The sequence below is a fragment of the Eulemur rufifrons genome, unplaced genomic scaffold (assembly GCF_041146395.1).
Source record: "Eulemur rufifrons isolate Redbay unplaced genomic scaffold, OSU_ERuf_1 scaffold_179, whole genome shotgun sequence".
Classification (NCBI taxonomy): domain Eukaryota; kingdom Metazoa; phylum Chordata; class Mammalia; order Primates; family Lemuridae; genus Eulemur; species Eulemur rufifrons.
This window is the reverse complement of record NW_027182961.1, coordinates 82,501-101,663: the sequence shown is the minus strand read 5'-3', so window position 1 is coordinate 101,663 and position 19,163 is coordinate 82,501.

Here is a 19,163-nt window from a genome sequence, read left to right as displayed (position 1 = left end):
TCTGACAGAGTCTCTCGTTCTGTTGCCCTGGCTAGAGTGCCATGGCGTCAGCCTAGCTCACAGCAATCTCAAACTCCTGGGCTCAAGCGATCAGACTGCCTCAGCCTCCCGAGTAGCTGGGATTACAGGCATGTGCCAGCATGCCCAGCTAATTGGATATACGTGTGTGTGTGTGTGTGTGTATATATTTATATATATATATATATATATATATATATATTTTTTTTTTTTATTTTATTTTATTTTTTTTGAAACAAAGTCTCACTCTGTTGCCCAGACTAGAGTGCCGTGGCGTCAGCCTAGCTCACAGCAACCTCAAACTCCTGGGCTCAAGCGATCCTACTGCCCCAGCCTCCCGAGTACCTGGGACTACAGGCATGCGCCACCGTGCCCGGCTAATATTTTTCTGTATATATTTTTAGATACTGTTTCTGTATATATTTTTAGATATATAGTTTCTTTCTATTTTTAGTAGAGATGGGGGTCTCGCTCTTGCTCAGGCTGGTCTCGAACTCCCGACCTTGAGCGATCCACCCGCCTCTACCTCCCAGAGTGCTAGGATTACAGGCGTGAGCCACCCCGCCTGGCGTGTACGTTCTGTATTCACAGCCAGACGGAAGGCAGGGAGAATGTTACCCTTTCAAAGCCCGCCCTGCTCGCCTCTCAGCCCACCGATGGCACTCTGAATCCCGTGGCATTCCTTCACTCAGCTGAATTCTTCAGCACCCGACCCCCCCCCCACCCCACCCCCGTGCCACGGGAGTTCGTTCTCATGGCAGAGCCATCGAGGCTGTTGCCACACGTGTTGTAGGTGCCTAGGCAGACTGTGCCCTGGCCCCGAGGAGGTACGGAACCGCCTATCGCCTCGGGAGGGAGGGACAAGATGTGTCCGTGTCCAAGGCGACGTCCTGTCGATCACGAGGAGGCCTGCAAAGGCTCGTATCTGCCAGGCATTGAGCCACATCACATGAAACACCGGTGTGTTCCTTCACTTAGGTGGTGTCGCGTGTTGATACTCACAGAGGATGATAAACCCACTCGCATGCCGGCTGAGCCCCCTGTGTCTCCTCCTCTATCCACTGAGGGAAAAAACCGCAACAAAAGGTAGAAAACCACAGGGGGGGGGGAAGAGAGCCCGTCGCTCTCCCTATGTGACCGTCCGGAGTGCTCGTTCAGATGGGAGGAGGTGTGTTTGTGTGTGTGTGTGTGTGTGTGTGTGTGTGTGTGTTTCATTGATTTTGGTGCCATCTTTTCTCTGCAGCTGCGTCAGAGGACAGCGATTTTTCCGATTTTCACTCCGCTGAGTGAATTGCCTTTTGAAGAGAATGTCCACAGGAAGCCTACGGTCCTCCCGCGGGGGTGGCCCTCCTCTAGAAATGAATCTCGTTTCTTGAACGGAGGGGACTTGTTGACGCCATCATGCTTTCGGGACGACTTCTCAGACGCTAGCTTTGGACCGCAACATAGGTGCCCCCGACATTGCCTCAAGGGTTCCGTGGTGCCTCCTGTCAAGAGACCCCACCGACCGTCCCCAGCCTGCCCGCTCAAGGGAGCCGGGCCCCTTCTGATCTGTCCGCCCGCCGGTGAAGCTCCCTCCCGAGGGTCGGAAAGCCCACCTGTTTCCCAGTTCGGTTGAATGATGGGGCACCCGGGCAGGGCACTGGCACCGAGTGACTCCATTCTGAGTCTGTCTGCTCTGGGGGGCGGGGGCGGGTGGGGGGGCAGTTCCGTCTCGACCCGGTGGCCTCCTACCGACTGACTCGATGGGACGGACCATTCTCACTCAGGATCGTGTACCTTCTTGGCCTAGGCACATCCCGGCACTGAAAGCCACTTTTCGGGGACACTCTCCCACGTACAGATAGATGGCCTGCACGAGTGCTCTTCCTTTCTCGAAACACTGGAAATCTGTCCTCAATTTTACCTGACCTACCTGACGGTGTGTGATAAAGGAGCATAGAACCCTCAGCCACCCTCCACCTTCCCGCTGTCCCGAGAGACAGTGCCGAGCGTGAAATTCTATCCCTGACTCTCTGTGTCCACCGGAACGTGGCCTGACTGCAGTGACGTCAGCTACGTCAAGTCGTTCTCTGGGTAGGGAAAGAACTTAACCAGATAGGCCCTATCGGTCGCTTCTCTGTTCTGATAGTTTTGTGGCAGCCATTTCTTTCCCCCTCTCTTTTCTTTTTCTGTCTCTCTCCCCCACCCCCACCCCCAAATTCTTTCTACGAAGACGTTTAGGATGTCAGATTCTGGCCACATGCCCCCCCCTAGGCATACGGGGGCCAGCATAGACAAAGGTCTTCGGTACCAAGTGTTCATTCCACGGTGACAGATATTGCCACTCTTGTATTGACCAGGGCGAGATGGTGAGTGGGTCAACTCTGAAACTCCCTGTACTCTACTTCTCTCTTGGGTAGGTCCCTGCCCCAACCCTCCGGCTTCTAGCACACACCCAGGGGCACTCTCTCCTCTCTGGATAAAGTTCCAGATGATCCGATCCGCTCCGAGGAGGAAGGGGAGCTGGCCGGGCCACCCACTGTGCGCCCCACCCCCGTCAGTCATAGGGTCCGTTCTTTTCAGGATGACACCGGCAGCGGTTGCTGGGTGTCACCTAGCGGCCACTTTGATCAGACCTCGGGATCCGGAAAGTCAGGTGACGTTGGGAGTTTAAGAGCTGACTCCCGGGAGGTGTGGAGGGCGGGGAGGAGAGCACGGTCCGGACGGTCCCACCCTCTTCTTCCCGGGCCCGCAGCTCTGGGCCCGCCCGGGGCAGCCCTAGCCTCTAGCGGGTCTCCGCCCACCCGCCCTGTTGTCTGCGGGAGGCGCCCCTCCTCCCGCTCTCTGCCTCCTCCCGGGACCGTAGGCCTCTGCCCGTCGTCTTTTTTATTTTTATTTTTTCCCTTTTGTTTGTTTCTCTTTTATCTTGTGTTTTAGGCTTATCGAATATCATATCGTATAAAAACTTAAATCACAGAATGAATTATATTAAGTAACAAGATGTGGCTTTTTATCCTACGCCGAGAACGATGAATTTTTCTCTTCGTGTCCATTTTCCTGTCCTGGAAGAAATACAAAGTTGCTCGTGATACTTCCCCATCATCTTCCAGTTTCCCCGACTGTCAACACGATGTATTCGATCGTATATCTTTGTGTGTGCACGTGGGCGCCTGTACCTATTTCTTTTCGGCATCAGTCTCAGGTCTTTTGGCACCTAGGGGGGAAAAAGGAGAAACCAATAAAGGACAGAAAGACGTTCTGTCGTTTTACGCTCCCCACCACCACCACCACCACCACCACCACTTTTGGGAGCTTGTAGTCTGGCCTATGTCCCCAAGGCAGGTTAAATCTTTTCTTAAAACTCCCAAGTGGTCCCCTGCCCCGCCCCCCCCCCCAGGTGGGCGGCCGGCAGAGTTCACAGGCTTTGTTTTTGGCAGAGCCTGGACGATTGAAATAATTAACCACAATCAACGCTAAAGCTGAGAACCCCTCCCCCCCTCATTAAAAGCTCTGTATTTCTGCCTAGCCCTATGTTCGGGGAAATTCGGAGGCTTGAGATGGGAAGGTCTACCCTATTTTCTCCTTTACCGGCAAAATAGACTCTCTCTTTCCTTCCTCCTCAAACAGCTTGTCCTCGTTATTCGGCCTCGTGGGCAAGTGGCCGAGCTTTCGGTAACACCAAGTCTTCTAAGTTGTGTTGTGTTATCGGTCTTGTTTTCTTTCTTTTCTTTTCTTTTCTTTTCTTTTTTTTTTTTTGAGACAGGATTTCTTTCACTCTGTCCTCTCCCAGGCCGCCTTGGCCTGATTGTAGCTCACAGCAAGCTCCAAATCCAGGGCTTAAGTGATCCTCTCTGCCTCAGCCTTCTGAGTAGCTGGGACTATAGGCAAATGCTGCCACACCCGCCATAATTTTTCTTTTTTTTTTTTTTGTTGGTAGAGATGAGGTCTCATCGTGTTACCCAGGCTGGTCTCCAGCTGCTGGGCTCAAGTCACGCTCCCGTCTCTGCCTCCCAAGTTGCCGGGATCACGGGCATGAGCCACCATGGCCAGCCAGGTTATTTAAAGGTGATCGCTTTGCTATCCTGATACAAAACCCCAAATGTGCGAGTTTAAGGCACCAGACGGAGGGAGTCCCCACACTACATCGTCACGAACATTGAGGGTGGCTCACGAAACAGCTGGGATGTGGCCACACAGTAGTGATCGAGGAGATATATTCTAGTGGGATAGCAGAAATATAGAATGTCCTGAAGACACTAAATGTCGGAATGCCACAGCAGTCAATGGCTGACAAACTTCCATTCCATCGTGTCATGGTAGGCGGCTTACTTTTCTCCTGCTCCCTCGGTATGATTAAGGCCTGACGTAGAAAATGTCTACGTCTCATCCAAATCCATCGAGACGATGGAAGGGGGAACTGGGAGAGGAATAAAGAAAAACAAGAGGGGGAGAAGGAGGAAACTGCCTCCCCTGCCCCCATGCTACCCAATTAATAAATGAAGAATGGGCCGGGCGCGGTGGCTCACGCCTGTAATCCTAGCACTCTGGGAGGCCGAGGCGGGTGGATTGCTCAAGGTCAGGAGTTCGAGACCAGCCTGAGCGAGACCCCGTCTCTACTAAAAATAGAAAGACATTATATGGACACCTAAAAATCTATATAGAAAAATTAGCCGGGCATAGTGGCGCATGCCTGTAGTCCCAGCTACTCGGGAGGCTGAGGCAGTAGGATCGCTTAAGCCCAGGAGTTTGAGGTTGCTGTGAGCTACGCCACGGCACTCACTCTAGCCTGGGCAACAAAGTGAGACTCTGTCTCAACAAAAAAAAAAAAAAAAATAAATGAAGAATGGCCTCTTCCCTCCTCTTCCCAACCCCTAACTATGCCTGGAGGTGTATCGTAGGCCTACAGTCCTAAGAAATGTACAACTACTGATAGTAATGGGAAGAAATGCAGTCTAATAGGTTTCTGTGCAGTGGGACACCTGGCCAGGGCACTTACGGTGAATGGAGCTTGCAGGGCGGGCGGGAGGTTGCTCTGGGTGAGTCTGTGAGTTGGCGGTGAGTGGTGAGTGAATGTGAAGGCCTAGGACATTACTTACTGTAGGTTTTCATAAACCCTGGACACTTAGGCCACACGACATTTACCTTTAGAAATTTCTTTCTTCAATAATACATTAACCTTAGCTTACTGTAAGTGTTTTCACTTCATAAACTTTTCCATGGTGGTTTGGCTTTTTTTTTTTTTTGTTTGTTTGTTTGTTTGTTTGTTTTTCTTTCTTTTAAACTTTTGGACTCTTTTGCAACACCACGACTTAAAACACAAATGCGTTGCACTGTTGTACACAGATATTTTCTTTCTCTGTGTCCTTATGTGTTCCGTAAGCTTTTTCCTACTTTTAAAGTTTTTATCGTTCTATGCACTTTTCAAAATAATAAAAACTAAAACGGGGGGGGGTGGGAGAGGGAAGGAGAGAAATACACACACATGAATATGTTTCCCAAGTGAACTGAGGAAGGGGGCCGAGTCAAGGTTCTCAGGGAGCCACCAGTGATGAAACGGTCAGGCTCAGAATCAGCATTGCAGAGTGGCTGCAGAGCCGGGGGGCCTGGACTGGCTACCTGGACGACACTCCGTGTTTGGTAACTTGGCGAGTCATACATCCTCTTGAGCCTCAGCCTCTTCATCTGCAAATGCAGAAATCATGGTGCCTACCCCACAGGGATATTGTGCAGAGTGAAAAAGCAAATGCAGGCAAAGCCCACAGAAGCACGCGTGGTAAACAGTAAGCCTTTAATCGTGGTCACAGTCGTTGTTATAGGATCATCTTCCTATGTCCTTGTCTTTTAAAGATTAGCAGAACCTCCCAGAAGATGAGAATGGGCTCCCCCTGAGCAAGTCTCGGCTGTAAAGTCACAGGCATGTTGAGCATGTGGCACAGAAGGCAGAATAAAAACCTGATCCCGGAACATTATGTTCCTGCAGGACATGAAATCATTGAAGGTATGGGAAATCCTACCTCATATCCGTTTTACTAGAACACCTATGATTGCGTACGCACATGGACGCACGCGCACGCGCACCCCAAACTTTTTGAGCTTCACAAAACAGCGTAACCAAGGAACACACTATGATGCTTCTTAGCGATCTATTTAGGCCCAGGTTACTCGTCACTCTGAGCCTGCCTCCTTATCTGTCCAATGAGAATAGTGTTTGTCACAATTATCGTCATCGTCATCCTACCTAACGCTTCTGGTAAAATTGAAGTGTGAGAACACCCGCTAGACAGAAAATCCATGTTATCTCTCAATTTTTCTTCCTCCTGATTTCTATCTGAATCTGTGAGCTCGCTTTGGTTCACTTCGGTTTTTCAAGAGGCTCCGGTTACCTTCTCTCCCACCTATATCGGATTGGGTCTGACGGAAGAAAGAAGGAAAAAAAAAAAAAAAACATAGTAAAGAAAGCAGAACAACATTTGTTTCTGAAGCAACCGATCAAACATTGCTGATGAGCCGGTCTTTTCTATTTCAGTAAACCAAGGAGGCCTATTGTCACGAGGATGTGAGGGGCCCGGGTAAGATTGGATGATTACCCCTAAAGGAGACAAAGCAGACAGACTATGGCACATGTGATCTTAGCCAAGAGAATAAACAGTGACCTCTCTGCCGAGTTGGGCCTTAGCATACCAAAGGGAAATAAAGGTGTAATAGGATGCTCAATTTTTACTCTGGAAACAGAGGTTGGTTGGGCACTGAACTGAGAACACTGAATTTTTTACCCTCCTTGATATTCACATAGGCTTAGAGGAGGCAAAAAAAAAAAAAAAAAAAAAGAATACTGAGCCTATAAGTCATCCCTAAAACTCGGATTTTATGTTCCCTTGCCTTTTCATAACTGAGCAACACACAACATTAAAGAATGGACACAGGCCGGACGCGTTGGCTCAGGCCTGTAAACTTAGCACTCTGGGAGGCCGAGGCGGGAGGATCGCTCAAAGTCAGGAGTTCGAGACCAGCCCGAGCGAGAGTGAGACCCCCCGCCCCCGTCTCTACTAAAAATATAGAAAGAAATTGTCCAGACAACTAAAAATATATAGAAAAAAATTAGCCGGGCATGGTGGCACATGCCTGTGGTCCCAGCTCCTGGGGAGCCTGAGGCAGGAGGATCGACTGAGCCCAGGAGTTTGAGGTTGCTGTGAGCTAGGCTGACGCCACGGCACTCACTCTAGCCCGGGCAACAGAGTGAGACTCAGTCTCGGGGGGGGGGGGGGGACCCAAAAACAAACAAACAAACAAAAAAACTGGAAGGGACACAGACTTCCACAGGTTTGTGTGTGGCCCCTTTTACTTATTAACGCTACAGGACCTTAATTATTTGTGCTCTGAATCTGATATTCAAATTATCCTTGTGGCCAACGCGTTTGAACAGTAGATGGTAGGGGAAGAAGAGTTCACCTCCTGAATAGATGACAAGTAACGGGAGTACTGGTGAAATTACAAGTGGCTTACGTTTACACACTGAAAATCCCAGTTAGCCGCTACCATGAGTTCAAAGAAGAGATCTAAATTTCTGACCCTATGACCCTAAAAGATATTTCCTCCCATGGTGTCACAGATAAAAATAAAACTGCATCCTAGCACTTTGGGAAGCCTAGGGGGAAAGGATCGCTTGAGGCCAAGAGTTTGAAGTTGCAGTGATCTATGATGATGCTACTGCACTTTAGTCTGGGAAACAGAGTGAGGGCCCGTCAAAAGAAAAAAAAGAAAAAGACAAAAAGAAAGAGAGAGAGAGAGAGAGAGAGAGAGAGACAGAGACAGGAAGACACAAGGAAAGAAAGAAAGAGAGAAAGAAGAGAGGAGAAGAGAAGAGAAGCGTCAATCTATCCATTGCATTTTCTACCCTTTAGGTGACTGGGCTTCAGCAGGGTGATGTGATCTGACAAAGTTCATGTTGCTAAGAAATAAAGCACTGGAGTTCAAACTCTGAGTTTTCAAAATCCAGCATATCCCCCTACCCACCATACCGTGCCACCTCTGAGAGTGGATATCTCACAGAGGAGAGCTGTGGAGGCCATTCTTGGACAGACAGAGTCAAGTAGTGGAGACCATGGAGTCTCTGCTCTGCAGCCAGTCTAGAGACATATGGAGCCATTAACACTGCTTGTGAGGAAAATACCATGTCATAGGGAAACAGAAATATTTTCCGCCTTAGGCAGATACAATTTAGGAAAAGACCCGAAACCCCTCTTCTTCTAACAGTGCTTTCTGGTCAGATGCTGACCCCTTCGATTCACAGATTCAGATACATCATTCAATGCAAGCATTGTCAACAAGTCACTCTTTGCAGCTTTCTGAAATTTCTCGCATATAGCATACTTGTAAAGATGATCACTTATGTGAAGACACCACCCCTCCAGAAAAACAAAAACAAAACCAAAACAGAAGCCCACTTTTCTCTGCTGTGAAAATCAAGATCAGCTTTTATGAGATCCACTAAATTCACACAAGAAGTAAAATATAATCATACTGATATATGCAATTTTTCTCTTAGAACAGAATGCATGGTGCTCCTTATCGTCTCAGATACTGTCAACAGAAAGCACGCGGTGGATGAACAATCTCCGTGAGCTTTTCTACAGAGATGGGGTGGGGGTGTGTGTGTGTGTGTGTGATAAATAATGAGGGTTGAGGAGCAGATAAATGACTGGGGGAAAACAACAACAGCAACAACAACAAAAACCACTTCCTGGTTCCTCGATGCAAGCATTCATTTAAAGGGGATACTCGTATGTATACCTAGGTGGAAAGTGGAAGCAGCTTTAAAAAAAAAAAAAAGAAAAATTGCTGCGAGCCCTGGTTATGATACGGCAATAAGCGCTAGCTCTTGGAAGGTGTAAAACATATTCACGGTGGCTTACGCCAATCTGGGATGTACAAAGACGAGCTTGAGCACCACCACCAACCAAAAATATGAATGAATACCTGGCTAGCGATCAGGATCAGACATAATAGAAAAGAAAAAGCTCCCAAGGCTAAAATAATGTGAACACGATTGACTCGTCCATGGAAAAGAACCCCAAATCACTGCAAAATAATTTAAAGAGTTTTATTCTGAGCCCAACGGCCGTGATCATGGCCCAGAGAGCTACGCCCAAGAAGCCTTGAGCAAGCGGACCCATTGTGGTGGGGTGGGTTACAGTTTGGCTTCATACATTTTAGGGAGACAGGAATTACATGTAAAATCACAAATCAAAACATGGAAGGGGTACATTGGTCTGGGCTGAAAAGGCAGGACATCTGGCAGTTGGGGGGGGGGCGGGGGAGGGAGGGTGCGGTGTTTACAGGTTTACAGCTGGGTTTAAAGATTCTTTGATTTGCAATTGATGACATAAATGAACCTCTGCCTAAAGGCTTTGCATCATGTTTTCAGTTAAGGTAAGGAGGTCTGCTAATCACAGACAAGCCACTGGACAGTTTACCCAAAACTCAAGTGCCCTGTAGTTCAGTAAACGGTTGGCCTGCTAGATATGCGTTAAGCTTTGTCTTGCCTGGCCTTAGGCCCGTCGGACATTCAGTATCTCATTGTTATAAAATCTGACTCCATCAGGGAGGGGTGTCTGACTTCCCCTGTCCTTGCGGGGCAGCAGCTCAGGTTTAAGGGTTTTTCTAGGGTTCCCTGGGCCAACCACGGGACGGGTCAGCTGGCGGTGGCGGGCGGGGGGCGGCTTAAGATTTTATTTTAGTTCATAGACTCCAGAAATGGTGTTTCCCTGGCAAAGACACACGAGTTCATGAAAAGCTTTCATTCAGTTGGTCTGGCTCCTCCCTGAGGTCGTCTCCCTGCCCCCCACTCCTCCCATCCCCTGGGGCCGGAGCGGGGGGGGGGGGGGGGGAGGGGTGAAGGCCCAAGAGGAGAGGCGCGTGGGGGAGGTGCCGCTCCCAGAACCAGAGACTCGTCTGGGCCCCACGTAACCCAGCCACCGCGACCGCTTCGCCCGAGGAGGTGCCCAGCAAGTCGTGCTTCTGCCCCTCGGGATTGCCTGCGGGCTGGGGGCGGGGTACGAGCTCCCGGCCCAAGAGGCAAACCCCTAGCCTGGCCGCACAGATGGCCGGGCCCCCGGCGGAGCCCTTCCGCCGTTTTCCACCCCTCCTCCACTCACTGCGCTGACTGCGCATGCGCGCTCGCACGTAGCCGCCTCGGGCTTCTCTCGGGCGGAGCCGCTTTCAGCCGCGACCCCGCCCCGCGAGCTGACTGCGCATGCGCGCTTGCACGTAGCCGCCTCGGGCTTCTCTCGGGCGGAGCCGCTTTCAGCCCCGACCCCGCCCCGCGAGCTGCCGCTTCCAGGCGGCACAGCGCATGGGGGAGGGGACGGAGCTCTAAAGAAATCAGTCCCCTCCGTCTCCTGCCTCAGGAAAAGCCCCAAACCCTTGGAGAACTGCCACCCACCGCCACTGCCGTGTGTGTGTGTGTGGGGGGGGGGGGCGGGGGGGCTGGGTCTTTACTTTGTGTCCTCCTTGTGGCCCAGTCCAAGGCGGCTGGGCTGCCAAACAGATCGTCTCGAGAGGGAGGCAGGAAGGGCCCAGGTCTGGACAGGGGTGGATTGGACCCCTCCACCCTGGGGTGTGGACTTGTGACCGAAAGCTCAGCTGCTTGTCCACGAGGCCGAATAACGAGGACAAGCGGTATGAGGAGTAAGAAAACAGAGAGTCTACTTTGCTGACAAAGGAGGAAATAAATAGGGTAGAGCTTCTCAGTCTCAAACCCCCAAATTTCGTGAACATAGGCCTAGGCAGAAATACAGAGGTTTTAAAGGAGGGAGGGTTGGTTCTCAGCTTCAGGCAATTACTGCAGTTAGCTGTTCTAAAGGTCCCGTCTCTGCTGAGAAGAAATCCCTTGAACTCTGTGGGCCGCCCACCCTGGGGGCCACCTGGAGTTATAACCAAAGAGTTAACGTGCCTCAGGGATGCAGGCCGGGCTGCAAGTTCCCAAAAGCCTGGGGGAAGTTTTAAAAAGACAGAAAATCTTTCTGCCCTCTTCCCCTCCCACCCCCCCACAAAGCCATTTTCTCTGGTGCAGACTCGGCACCCTCCCTGCCCCCCCCCTCCCCGTGCAGGCCTGTTTGTCCTCAATCATCTGTGAGGTTCACGAGGAGGAGATGCTCTCTCGCTCTCCCCACCCTCTTTCTTCCCTTAGGAAATCCTCAGCGCTGTTCCACACACTCAAGGTGGCGGGCCTGCTCCGGCCACCAGCCACCTCTTGTGCCACCTCCCGCCCCCCCCCCCCCGCCCCCAACGGAGTAGGTGTACAGACAGGAGCACACTTTACCGGAGGGCGCCTGGGGATGAAGAGTTGTGGTGGCCAAATGGGGGATGCGGGGCGGGGAGGAGAGTGGCTGGCATTTGGCAAAGAGTGACACGGAGTGGCCATCCAGGCTTGTCTGAAAAGTGGGACTACGAGCCTGAGAGCGCCGACGGAGTCGATGGACATGGTCACTGCTGTGGGATGTCTCTTTTACCACGATGTAACACCAAAGCAAACCCCTGACCCGCTGGGTCGGAGAAGGCCTTGTGGGCAATTTAGAAAAGCCATGGCGTGGCCATTTGGAATACTTCCTGCCTCTCCGGGAATCAAAAATTAGAAAGGACCATGGGTTCTGTATTAACGTACCAAAGGCAGGCAGAATTTTAGCCTTTTAAAGCCTGCCCTGGCCCTATCTCAGCAAGGCAGTGGCACCCCAAGTTCCGTGACATTTCTGCACTCGGCGGCTGACTTCTTCAGCCATCTGTTGCGATGCCCCTGCCAGGTGGCCACTCACTCGCCCCTTCAGTTCAACCCTTGTACCAGAAAGTGTTGCCTTCTTCCTAACCCCTATGGGGGGACCGGGGGGTGACGTGTGTGGGGGGGGGGTAGTGGAAATGGGCAGACCCCACAGGTGCAGCCTCTTCCAGGTCATAATGGGCCTGAGGCAGCGTGGGATTCCCCCGGAAGGGAGGCAGGGTGGCACTACGGCACCGAAGCCTGACGCCGGCGGCCACGTGGATGGTGGGGGACACGTTAGACCGCTGAGATGCAGCCACTGAGAGCCACCCCGCAGCAAGAGGTCTCTCTGGCAGAGCAGGCACTGAGTCCGCAAGTCAAGACAGCTGGGAGGCCTGGGAGACAGAGGCCCTGGATCTCAGGTCCCGGGGTGGGGGCGGGGGGCAGTGCCAGTGCCTGGAGAGAGAGAGAGCCCAGGCTCCAGAGGCCATGATGGGGCCTGGTGGGCAGGGCCGAGGAGGTCAAGGCCGGGTGTGGTGGGGTCCGGGATGAGGGGCTTGGGGTGACGGGCAGGGAGAACGACCCGTTCACTCAGACGTGCCCTCAGAGGAAGGCAGAGGTGCGTTTTGCCTTCCTCCGGCTAGTGGAACGCTCGGCATTTCTTTCCTTCAGAGCTGGGTTGAACCGGTGTGGCATCTGTTATAGTACGGAGTGCGAGACAGGACAACCTAGAGACCGAATTGAGCCAAGTCATGAGTCCACATTAGCTGGCCAGCGACCACCCCCTGCCCTGTTAGGGTACAGGTACAGAGAATGGCCCCGAGCCGAAAAAAGCAGGAAGGTTTCAGACTATCCTAAGCTAGAGCTCCGTGACTTTAGGCACGGCGGTTGAAACAACACTATACCACCTACTCCGCAGCTGTGTGGTCCGGGACCAGCCTCGGGCCCCCGTTTCGTTTCGGTTACAGTCTTTAAGCGAGCAGGTTTACAGAAACAGATAGCTCCAATTAAGGAACATTCTTTCAGGCGTTAAGCAAGCACAATCAATTTTACGACAGGCAGCTGGAAAGTTTAAACACTTAGTTACAAGTTAATTGCTTTGTTTTATCTCCGCAAGGTACGTATTTCCAATTACAGACATAGGTCAAGCGGACATCGGTCACCTAGCGAGCAAGCATAAGTTTTCAAGTGGGCCTTTACAGCGTCCAGACAGGCCTCGGTCCAGTTATTGTGCATTCTTTTTGACCACTTGGAAAGCTACTAGCACCGTTCCGGGCCTCACCTCACTCACGCGGAACTACAGAGTGATGACCTGGGGTGGGTGGGTGGGTGTGTGTGTGTGTGTGTGTGCTCCCTCCTGTGGTGGGAAGGGTGATCTGCTCGCCCACCCGGCGTGGTGTCCCCCACCCCTGCCCCATCTTGGCGTTTACAGAAAACAAACACGAACACAAGAGAGGGAGCCGGAGGAGGAGGAGGAACATATGCTGCTATCCAGGTTATCCTGGGAGGCTTCCTAGCCATTTCTGAGGAAACAGTGTCTCCTGGCTGTCTCCCGTAGTTTTATTTATTGACTTATTTATCTATTTTTCCTTTTGGCTTGAACCCATTCTTTTCGTTTCGGCATCTCATCTGACATCCTCTTCTGAGAGGAACCTGGAAACGTTTCCCCGTGTTGCATCTTTTCAGGCTCTGTACGACTGACGAGCATCGTCCCTCTTCAGTCACTGGGCTCTTTGCTAGCCAGGCCTTAATTCTCCACGTTGTAAACCCCAGATCGGATCTCCGCCCGGAGTCCTGTAGAGACCCACCGAATCGATGTTTGGACTGGGATGTCTCGTAGACCTTACCTATTAAAAACCGATCCAGGCCAGGCTTGGTGACTCACGCCTGTAATCCTAGGCCAAGGCGGGGAGGAGGACCGACCGCTTGAGGTCAGGAGTTCGAGACCTGCCTCGGCAAAAGCAAGACCCCCGTCTCTACCAAAAATAGAAAAAAATTAGCCGGGCATGGTGGCACACGCCTGTAGCCCCAGCGATTTGGGAGGCTGAGGAAGGAGGATCGCTGGAGCCCAGGAGTTTGAGGCTTCCAGTGAGTGAACTATGCCCTGCTCCCCCGCCACCCCTCCCCATCATCTCTAACGAAATGACAGTAAAATAAAATAAAATAAAATAAAGCTCAGAAAAAAAAAAAAAAAGTACTATGTAGTGAGACCGATCCTAAGAACACGGGGGCGGGGAAGGAAGTCACTACCACGGTATAAAATTGTATAAACGTTACCCGATTCTGTGTGCGTGCGTTTTCTGAGAAATGACCCCCTTTTGCTATGGGGCCGGGACTGGAGTCCCAGTTTGGGACCATAGGATTCCCCGCACTCGACTCCAGACTGATTCGACCTAGGGTTAGCTCTGTGTAAACACTCTTTAGACGTGGGTGTTTTATGGATTTCTGTCCTTCGGGAGAAACGACTGGCCCGGGTACAGGAGTGAGCGAATGTACCGACCGTCTTCTCCCATCTCTCTCTCTCTCTCTCTCTCTCTCTCTCCCTCCCACACACAGGCACACGCGCGCGCGCGCGCGCGCGCACACACACACACACACACACACACACACGCCGTTTCCGGGAGCGCCCACTTCATGCGCTTCGGTCCACCGTGACAGATAGTCCAACTGTGAGATCATCGTGAGTGGCTGCGCCTAGGCCCCGCTCTGAACCTCTCCGTACTGTTCGTGTGTCTTCAGCAGGTCCTGCCTCCACCCGTGGCATCTAGCACGGGCCGATGGGTCCCTGTCCTCTCTCCCTGCCGTGGACGCCCCCCTCCGGCCCCCCGCCCCCGGGGGCTCTCTGGTCGACTAGTGGTGGGGAGTGTGCCCGAGGGCTGAGAGACGTGGTCCGAGAGGGGCCGGGAGGAGGCCTGCGACCCAGTGTGTACCCACTCCCGCCCCCACGCTCCCTCCCCCACGAGGGAGCCCGTCCTTTCCAGGCTGACACTTGGATCGGTGGATGACGGGGGTCACCTGGCGGCGGGCGAGCGTTATGGGAAAATCCGGTAGGCGTGTTGCGACGTCCTGCCACAGAGATGGCTCTGGCGACAGCCTCGGGCCGCCCCACCCTGGCCCCCGGCCAGGCCCCGTGAATGTGTTCTCTCTGTCCCTGACTTCTTTCTTTGTTTCACCAGCCGGCGTGCTCTGAGAATGTGAAGTGTATCATAGTTCCACCCTGGGTTTCATGATCCTAAGATAGGAAGGGGTTTTATGATTCCACGACAGAAAGGTTTTCTCATCCTATCATCTCTCCCCCCCCCCTTTCTTTCTTTCTCTTCCTCCTTCTGCCTTTTCTTTACTTCTTTGTTCTTTCCTTCTTTCAGTCTTCCTGTCTTCCTTCCTGCCTGCCTGCCTTCCTTCCTTCCGTATTTCTTTCCTCTCTTCCTTTCTCCTGTTATCCTGTGTTTCTATCTCTGTTTTTTCCATCTTTCTTCCCCCTTTCTACTTTCCTACCTTCTTTCTTTCTCATTCTCTCCTTTCTCTCTCCTTCCTTCTTCCTTTCTGTCTCTTTCTATACTGTCTCTCTCCTTCCTTCTCTCTATCTTTTTCTCTTTCCATCTTTCCGTGCTCTTTCTTTTTCTCTCTTAACTTCCTTTCTTTTTCTTTTCTTTCTTTCCCTCCTTCTGTCTCTGTCTGTCTTTCTTTCTTTCTTCTTTCTTTCTGCTTCCATCCTTCCTTCCTTTTTCTCATTCTCTTTCTTTCTGCCTGTCTTTTCTTTCCTTATTTCTTCTTTCCTTCTGTCTTTCTGTGTTTCCTATCTCCTTCCTCCCTTCCTTTTTCTTTCTTCCCCGTGCCCTCTTCCTGTCTTTTCTTATTTACTGTTTTCTTCTTTCTGACTTTCTCTCTCTGTTTCTCCGTCTCTTTTCTTTCTGTTCTTTTCCTTTCTCTCCCTTTCTCTCTTTCTGTTTCTGCCTGTCTGTCTCTCGGCTATGTTGTGGTCTGTGCAGAGACGGGTTTGGTGGACGATGTCGGTGGTCGGGCCGACCCATCCTTTCTTTGATCCCAGTGCTAGCCAGGCCGGGGCCTGCTTAGCTTCCAAGATCAGACGAGATTGGGCGCGTTCAGGGTGGCGTGGCCCTAGACTGACCCGTCATTTTTCGATGGCTTCCGTGGGGAGTAGGGGGACTGTGTTTGATGCCCCCGGGGGACCTTCTGGACTCTGAAATGATGGGCTCCAGAGGGTTGCCCCGTGTTTTGCAGCAGACCTCTGGTGGCTGGCGCCGGTTGTGGTCGGGCTCCACCTGGCGGCCGCTTTTCTACAAGTCTCTTGTCCTCTGAATCTTCGGTGCAGCAGGCAAAGCAGGGGACAGTCCCCGATGCGAGCGAGGCTGAGTTCCGGGAAGCAAGCAGCCTTCGCGGGGCCATCTGGTTCGTGCCGGGACGCCGGCTGGGACATCTGGGAGGCAGAGCTTGGGCCTGCAGGGCTGTGTGGCGGGAGGACGTTGTCGCCGCGCTTCCAGGCTCAGCCAGCCAGGCGGCTTGCGGGGCTGCCCGGGCAGGTCGACCAGCACGCTGTGGCCGCTTTGGAGACCCGACCCACCCCGCGGGGACAGGAAGGAGACGGCACACGCGGACGGGAGAGGAGGGTGTCCGGCGACCGGCCGCCGTCCCGTGCATGCGTGTCCCTCTCCCTCGGCCTCGCCTTTCCTACCCATTTTCCCTGGTTCCCGCTCGGGAGGCAGGGACAGCCCTGTGAGTGGCACCCAGTCGTCCGTGGCTTCCTCCGAGTCCTACTCTGGGGGCGCGGACCGGGCCCTGGGTGGCGCGGGTGGCCGGCGAGGGCGACCCCTGTCGGCCCGCGGGCGCTCGTGGGCCGCGGCGGTCCCGTCCCGATGTTTTCTCCTCCACAAGTCCCCGTGCTGGGGCCGGGGACCGGGCCCTGGGTGGCCCTGGGTGGCGCGGGTGGCCGGCGAGGGCGACCCCTGTGGGCCCGCGGGCGCTCGTGGGCCGCGGCGGTCCCGTCCCGATGTTTTCTCCTCCACAAGTCCCCGTGCTGGGGCCGGGGACCGGGCCCTGGGTGGCCCTGGGTGGCCGGCGAGGGCGACCCCTGTCGGCCCGCGGGCGCTCGTGGGCCGCGGCGGTCCCGTCCCGATGTTTTCTCCTCCACAAGTCCCCGTGCTGGGGCCGGGGACCGGGCCCTGGGTGGCGCGGGTGGCCGGCGAGGGCGACCCCTGTGGGCCCGCGGGCGCTCGTGGGCCGCGGCGGTCCCGTCCCGATGTTTTCTCCTCCACAAGTCCCCGTGCTGGGGCCGGGGACCGGGCCCTGGGTGGCCCTGGGTGGCCGGCGAGGGCGACCCCTGTCGGCCCGCGGCCGCTCGTGGGCCGTGGCGGTCCCGTCCCGATGTTTTCTCCTCCACAAGTCCCCGTGCTGGGCCCTGGGTGGCGCGCGTGGACGGTGAGGGCCTCCCTGGCCCTCTACGCCACGGGGGCCGACCAGATGTCCCTGAGTGCCCCTTGTCTGCTGGCGCTGGGGACCTGCTGGGGACAGGTGGCCGTGTCGAGTGTCGTGGGGGCAGGCGTGTTCAAGTGGCTCGGTCCCCGTCTTCCTGCGCGGTGTTTTTGATCACCTCATATCGTCATCTTCCGCCTGCAGGTTAGTACTGACACGCTGTCCTTCGGCGACTGTCGCTGGAGGGGTTGGGCCTCCGCACGCGGACAGGGTTCTGGGTTCCTGGGGATCCAGCGCCCTGCCCTGTTCCCTTTGAGCTGACCGCCTGGGCCCGCGCGCCGGCTCTAGGGCGTCGGAGTGTCCCGACGGTGGTGCCCGCCTCTCGCGTTGGTCTCTTGTCCCCTCGAGAGACGGCACCCGGGGGAGGGGGGGAGGTTTGCGGCAACCTTCCCCCTTACCCCGCTGGCTCTGTGCCGTTGCGTGTCAGGCGGTCCTCGTCTTTGGGTTGTGCTTGGGAGGCGGGGCTGGCGAGGCTGAAGCGGGCTCCTCCGATCGCTGTCCTCGCCGGTCTGACTGACCTCCCCCAACCCTCCCCGTCCTCGGGGCCTGATCGATGTGGTGACGTCGCGCTCTCCCGGGCCTTGAGCCGCGTGCCAGGCGAGGGACGGTCCATTCATGGTGAATGGTGGCCGCTCTTCTCGTTCTGCCCGCGGGCACCTCACCTCTCCTTCCCCGCCTGCGGGCGGTGCGTGGGAGGCGCGGGTGCGAGACTATCCGGCCCGACCGCGGTCGCCCCGCCCTCGGCCTCGTGGCGTTGGCGGGGGGTCGTGAGTCCTCTTGACGCAGCGGGCAGCCCTCGCTCGCCCTGTGTGGCTGTTGCCTGGCCGGGGTCCCCCCTGCCCGCGACGGACGGGTGCGGGGCCGTGCCGCCCGCCCGGTCGCGCGCCCCGTTTGGCGCGCGGCTGCTGGGTCTGTGTGGCCCTTTTGTGGTGCCCCCGGAGCGCACCGGGTTGTTCTCCAAGGTGCCCGAAACCGAGCGGTGGTTGTCGTCCTCGTTCCCGGCGTCCCCCTCTGGTCGCCGCTGCAGCGTCTGCTGCGTTGGGTACACCCTCGAGCAGCGTGCTTGGGGTTGGGGGGGTCGAGGCGGGCAAGCCTAGAGGCATCCTCCTGCGCTGCGTGGGCGGGCGGGGGGCGTTGTCTCGGCGTCCCCACGATGTGTGCGTGGCGGACTTCGAAAGGCGAGCGCACGGCTTGTGCTCTTCCCACCCTGCCCGAGGGGGGGGTGGTTGCACGGTCGTGTGGGCGATCGTGGTGGGGCTGGGCCGGCGACGTGGTGCCGGCCGGCCCCGTGGGGGGCCTCTGCCACCGGCCTGGTCTGCCTCGGTGACCCCTCTCCCATACCGACGGGGGAGTGTTCCCCTCGAAGTGAGGGGGCTTTTGGACCAGGGGCCCCGACCGCGAACGCTCAGGAGTCGCCAACCGTGCGTGTTTTGCCCCATGCCGCAGACCCCCCCCACACCTCCCCCGGGGCGTGCCTGAACGCCTCCGCCCAGGGCCCTTACGGGGGCGACCGGGGGTCGGGGGCGATCCACCTTCGGCGAGAAAGCGTCTTCTCTAGCGATCGTGGAGGCGTGTCCTCTTCTGGGGTTTGTCGGATCCCCCAGCCCGCCGCCTCTCTGCGCGTCGTCAGCCGCCGCCCCTGCGGCTGCCAGTTGTGCGTGGGCAGAGTTCCCTCCTCCCCTGCCGTGGGGGGGAGCGGTCCGCCGGCCCCCGCGGTGGGGGCCGAGTGCCACTCTTCGCCTAACGTGGTCCGCGCCTCCCCCCTGAACTCTGGGGGAGGGTCACGCCGGGCCGGGCCGGCGTTCCAGCTGTGAAGGGCGCCCGCGTGTGTGCGCTGCGTGCCCCGGCCGCGGGTCGCCCCGGTGTGCGCTGGGGGAAGGGGGTGGTGGTGCGGCCCGTCTCGCGCCCCCTCCCCATCCCC